This window comes from Arachis hypogaea, chromosome 9 (genome assembly GCF_003086295.3).
Source record: "Arachis hypogaea cultivar Tifrunner chromosome 9, arahy.Tifrunner.gnm2.J5K5, whole genome shotgun sequence".
NCBI lineage: Eukaryota > Viridiplantae > Streptophyta > Magnoliopsida > Fabales > Fabaceae > Arachis > Arachis hypogaea.
This window is the reverse complement of record NC_092044.1, coordinates 65,179,823-65,185,689: the sequence shown is the minus strand read 5'-3', so window position 1 is coordinate 65,185,689 and position 5,867 is coordinate 65,179,823. Positions and strand designations below refer to the sequence as shown.

At 38.9% G+C, this 5,867-nt stretch overlaps 1 non-coding gene across 1 annotated transcript; it reads left to right on the top strand.

Annotated features, from left to right (window-relative positions):
- Positions 1 to 546: 546 nt before the first annotated feature.
- Positions 547 to 654, top strand: LOC112713713 (small nucleolar RNA R71). The gene has a single exon (XR_003158682.1). It is a non-coding gene; the product is annotated as a small nucleolar RNA R71 (small nucleolar RNA).
- The last annotated feature ends 5,213 nt before the right edge of the window (positions 655 to 5,867 follow it).

The following is a 5,867-nucleotide window of genomic DNA, read 5'->3' as shown; positions in this document are numbered from 1 at the left end:
CTGTTGCTGAGAAGATGATGGAAAAGGCTTGCCATTGCTAAACCTGTTTCTTCCACCATTATTATTGTTGAAACCTTGTTGAGGTCTCTGTTGATCCTTCCATGAGAGATTTGGATGATTTCTCCATGAAGGATTATAGGTGTTTCCATAGGGTTCTCCCATGTAGTTCACCTCTTCCATTGAAGGGTTCTCAGGATCATAAGCTTCTTCTTCAGATGAAGCGTCCTTAGTACTGTCTGGTGCAGCTTGCATTCCAGACAGACTTTGAGAAATGATATTGACTTGCTGAGTCAATATTTTGTTCTGAGCCAATATGGCATTCAGAGTATCAATCTCAAGAACTCCTTTCTTCTGATTTGTCCCATTGTTCACAGGATTCCTTTCAGAAGTGTACATGAATTGGTTATTTGCAACCATTTCAATCAGTTCTTGAGCTTCTGCAGGCATCTTCTTCAGATGAAGAGAGCCTCCAGCAGAACTATCCAATGACATCTTGGACAGTTCAGACAGACCATCATAGAAGATACCTATGATGCTCCATTCAGAAAGCATGTCAGAAGGACACTTTCTGATCAATTGTTTGTATCTTTCCCAAGCTTCATAGAGGGATTCACCTTCCTTTTGTCTGAATGTTTGGACTTCCACTCTAAGCTTACTCAATTTTTGAGGTGGAAAGAACTTTGCCAAGAAGGCATTGACTAGCTTTTCCCAAGAGTTCAGGCTTTCTTTAGGTTGTGAGTCCAACCATATCCTAGCTCTGTCTCTTACAGCAAAAGGGAATAGCATAAGTCTGTAGACCTCAGGGTCAACCCCATTGGTCTTGACAGTGTCACAGATTTGCAAGAACTCAGCTAAAAACTGATGAGGATCTTCCAATGGAAGTCCATGGAACTTGCAATTCTGTTGCATTAGAGAAACTAATTGAGACTTAAGCTCAAAGTTGTTTGCTCCAATGGCAGGGATAGAGATGCTTCTCCCATAGAAGTTGAGAGTAGGTGCAGTAAAGTCACCCAGCACCTTCCTTGCATTGTTGGCATTGTTGTTGTTTTCGGCTGCCATGTCTTCTTCTTTGAAGATTTCTATTAGATCCTCTATAGAGAGTTGTGCCTTAGCTTCTCTTAGCTTTCGCTTCAAGGTCCTTTCAGGTTCAGGGTCAGCCTCAACAAGAATGCTTTTGTCTTTGCTCCTGCTCATATAAAAGAGAAAAGAACAAGAAAATATGTAATCCTCTATGTCACAGTATAGAGATTCCTTGAGGTGTCAGAGGAAAAGAAAAATAGAAGGAAGAGGTAGAAAATTCGAACTTATCAAGGAAAGATGGAGTTCGAATTGTGCATCAAGGAGGAGTGTTAGTCCATAAATAGAAGGATGTGAGAAGAGGGGAAGAGATTTTCGAAAATTAAGTAAAAGATTTTTAAAAACATTTTGAAAAACACTAATTGATTTTCGAAAACCAAGAGTGGAAAAGAAATCAAGTGATTTTTTTGAAAAAGATTTTGAAATAAGAAATTAAAAAGATATGATTGAAAACTATTTTGAAAAAGATGTGATTTAAGAAGATATGATTGAAAAAGATATAGTTTTAAAAAGACATGATTGAGAAGATATGATTTGAAAAACAATTTAAAAAACATTTAATTTTGAAAATTAATGACTTAGCTAACAAGAAAAGATATGATTCAAACATTAAACCTTTCTCAACAGAAAAGGCAACATACTTGAAATGTTGAATCAAATCATTAATTGATAGCAAGTATTTTTGAAAATGGGAAGAAATTGATTTTGAAAAAGATTTGATTGAAAAGATTTGATTTGAAAAAGATTTGATTTTGAAAAATGTTGAAAACTTGAAAAAAATTTGAATTGAAAACAGAATCTTCCCTCTTGTGCCATCCTGGCGTTAAACGCCCAGAATGGTGCACATTCTGGCGTTTAACGCCCAAAGCACTACCCTTTGGGGCGTTAAACGCCCAGCCAGGCACCTTGGCTGGCGTTTAAACGCCAGTTTGCCTTCTTCACTGGGCGTTTTGAACGCCCAGCTTTTTCTGTGTAATTCCTCTGCTGTATGTTCTGAATCTTCAATTCTCTGTATTATTGACTTGAAAAGACACAGATTAAAAATATTTATTTATTTTTTTATTTATTTATTTTGGATTTTTAATAATGAGGAATAATCAAAATGCAACTAAAATCAAATAACAATGTATTCAAGACACCAAACTTAGCAGTTTGTATACCATTGACACAACAAAACACTCAAGACAAGAGAATTTAAAGATCAGAACAAGGAAATCATCAAGAACAACTTGAAGATTAATGAAGACACATGCATGAATTCAAAAAATGCAAGAAGAACAGAAACATGCAATTGACACCAAACTTAAAATGAGACTAGTGTCTCAATAAGAAACATAAAATATTTTTGGTTTTTTGTTTCGAAAATTAAGTGGAAAAGAAAATAAAGATATCAAAATTCTTAATGAGAATTCCAGGAATCATGCAATGTTAGTCTAAAGCTTCAGTCTAAGGGAATTAGACATGGCTAGCCAAGCTTCAGCAGGACATTGCATTCAAGAGCTAAATTGATGAAGATCAATCAGCTTTGGTGATGATGAGAACATCACCTTGAAACACTAGAATCCATTCTTAAGAACTCTGAAGAAAAGTACCTAATCTAAGCAACAAGATGAACCGTCAGTTGTCCAAACTCAAACAATCCCCGGCAACGGCGCCAAAAACTTGGTGCACGAAATTGTGATCATCAATGACGCCATCAACATGGTATGCTCAATTGCAATCTCAACTATTTATCACAACTTCGCACAACTAACCAGCAAGTGTACTGGGTCGTCCAAGCAATAAACCTTACGCGAGTAAGGGTCGATCCCACGGAGATTGTTGGTATGAAGCAAGCTATGGTCACCTTGTAAATCTCAGTCAGGCAGATTCAAATGGTTATGGATGATATACGAATAAAGCATAAAATAAAGATAGAGATACTTATGTAATTCATTGGTGAGAACTTCAGATAAGCGAATGGAGATGCTTTGTCCCTTCCGTCTCTCTGCTTTCCTACTGTCTTCATCCAATCCTTCTTACTTCTTTCCATGGCAAGCTGTATGTTGGGCATCACCGTTGTCAGTGGCTACAATCCCGTCCTCTCAGTGAAAATGTTCAACGCACCCTGTCACGGCACGGCTAATCATCTGTCGGTTCTCAATCAGGTTGGAATAGAATCTATTGATTCTTTTGCGTCTATCACTAACGCCCAGCCTTCAGGAGTTTGAAGCTCGTCACAGTCATTCAATCATTGAATCCTACTCAGAATACCACAGACAAGGTTCAGACCTTTCGGATTCTCTTGAATGCCACCATCAATTCTAGCTTATACCACGAAGATTCCAATCAAGGGATCCAAGAGATAAACATTCAAGTCTTGTTTGCTTGTAGAACAGAAGTGGTTGTCAGGCACTCGTTCATAAGTGAGAATGATGATGAGTGTCACATAATCATCACATTCATCATGTTCTTGGGTGCAAATGAATATCTTAGAACAAGAATAAGCTGAATTGAATAGAAGAACAATAGTAATTGCATTAATACTCGAGGTACAGCAGAGCTCCACACCTTAATCTATGGTGTGTAGAAACTCCACCGTTGAAAATACATAAGAACAAGGTCTAGGCATGGCCGAGAGGCCAGCCCCCATGATCTAAGATAGCATAAGACTAAAGATAGCTACCAAGATCTGATCTAAGAACTAGATGTCCAAAGATGATAATACAATAGCAAAATGTCCTATTTGTAGAGAACTAGTAGCCTAGGGTTTACAGAGATGAGTAAATGACATAAAAATCCACTTCCGGGCCCACTTGGTGTGTGCTTGGGCTAAGCATTGAAGAATTTTCGTGTAGAGACTTCTCTTGGAGTTAAACGCCAGCTTTTGTGCCAGTTTGGGCTTTTAACTCCCATTCTTGTGCCAGTTTCGACGTTTAACGCCGGGCAGTTTTGAGCTGATTTGGGACGCCGGTTTGGGCCATCAAATCTCGGGCAAAGTATGAACTATTATACATTGCTGGAAAGCCCAGGATGTCTAGTTTCCAACGCCGTTGAGAGCGCACCAATTGGGCTTCTGTAGCTCCAGAAAATCCACTTCGAGTGCAGGGAGGTTAGAATCCAACAGCATCTGCAGTCCTTTTCAGCCTCTGAATCAGATTTTTGCTCAAGTCCCTCAATTTCAGCCAGAAAATACCTGAAATCACAGAGAAACACACAAATTCATAGTAAAGTCCAGAAAAGTGAATTTTAACTAAAAACTAATAGAAATATACTAAAAACTAACTAAAACATACTAAAAACATACTAAAAACAATGCCAAAAAGCATACAAATTATCCGCTCATCACTTAGCAATAGCAAGCCTTTTCCATCATCTTCTCAGCAATAGACAGAGAATTCTGAGCAGAGCTCCTCTAGCTTAGCAAATATAGTCTCTGATCTGTCTATGGCCACTTTAAGTTTCATGAGTGAAACAAGGTCCTCCATCAGAAATTTGGAGGCACAAGTGGGCCAGCTGAGTAAGAAAGTCACTGAAACTCATCCTAGTACTCTCCCAAGCAATACTGAAGAGAATCCAAAAAGAGAGTGCAAGGCCATTGACATAATCAAAATGGCCGAACCTAGAGAGGAAGGGGAGGACGTGAATCCCAATGAGGAAGACCTCATGGGACGTCTCCCAGACAAGAAGGAGTTCCCTATTGAGGACCTAAAGGAATTTGAGGCTCATACAGAGACCATAGAGATTCTATTAAACCTCCTTCTGCCATTCAAGAGCTCTGAAAACTATTCTTCCTCTGAAGAGGATGAAGATATAACTAGAGAGCAAGTTGCTCAATATCTAGGAGCTATCATGAAGCTGAATGCCAAGTTGTTTGGTAATGAGACTTGAGATGATGCACCTCCCTTGCTCATTAGTGAACTAGATACATGGGTTCAGCAAAATTTACCTCAAAAGAAACAAGATCCTGGTAAATTCTTAATACCTAGTACCATGGGCACCATGACCTTTGAGAAGGCTCTCTGTGACCTGGGGTCAGGTATAAATCTTATGCCACTCTTTGTAATGGAGAAACTGGGAATCTTTGAGGTACAGGCTGCTACATTCTCATTACAGATGGCAGACAAGTCAGTAAGACAAGCTTATGGATTGGTAGAGGACGTGTTAGTGAAGGTTGAAGGCTTTTACATCCCTGCTGATTTCATAATCTTAGACACTGGGAAGGAAGAGGATGAATGCATCATCCTTGGAAGACCCTTCCTAGCCATAGCAAGAGTTGTGATTGATGTTAACAGAGAAGAATTAGTCCTTTAATTGAATGTGGACTACCTTGTGTTTAAGGCCCAAGGCTATCCTTCTGTAACAATGGAGAGGAAGCATGAAAAGCTTCTCTCAGTACAGAGTCAAACAAAGCCCCTACAATCAAACTCTAAGTTTGGTGTTGGGAGGCCACAACCAAACTCTAAGTTTGGTATTAAGAAACCCCCACATTCAAACTCTAAGTTTGATGTTAGGAGTCCACAACATTGACCTGATCACCTGTGAAGCTCCATGAGAGCTCACTGTCAAGCTATTGACACTAAAGAAGCGCTTATTGGGAGGCAACCCAATTTTTATTTATCTATATTTTTATTGTTCTTTTATGTTTTATTAGGTTCATGATTGTGTGGAGTCACAAAACAAATACTAAAATTAAAAACAGAATAAAAAACAGCAGAAGAAACAGCACACCCTGGAGGAGGAGCTTACTGGCGTTTAAACGCCAGTAAGGAGCATCTGGCAAGCATTCAGCGCCAAAACAGAGCATGAAA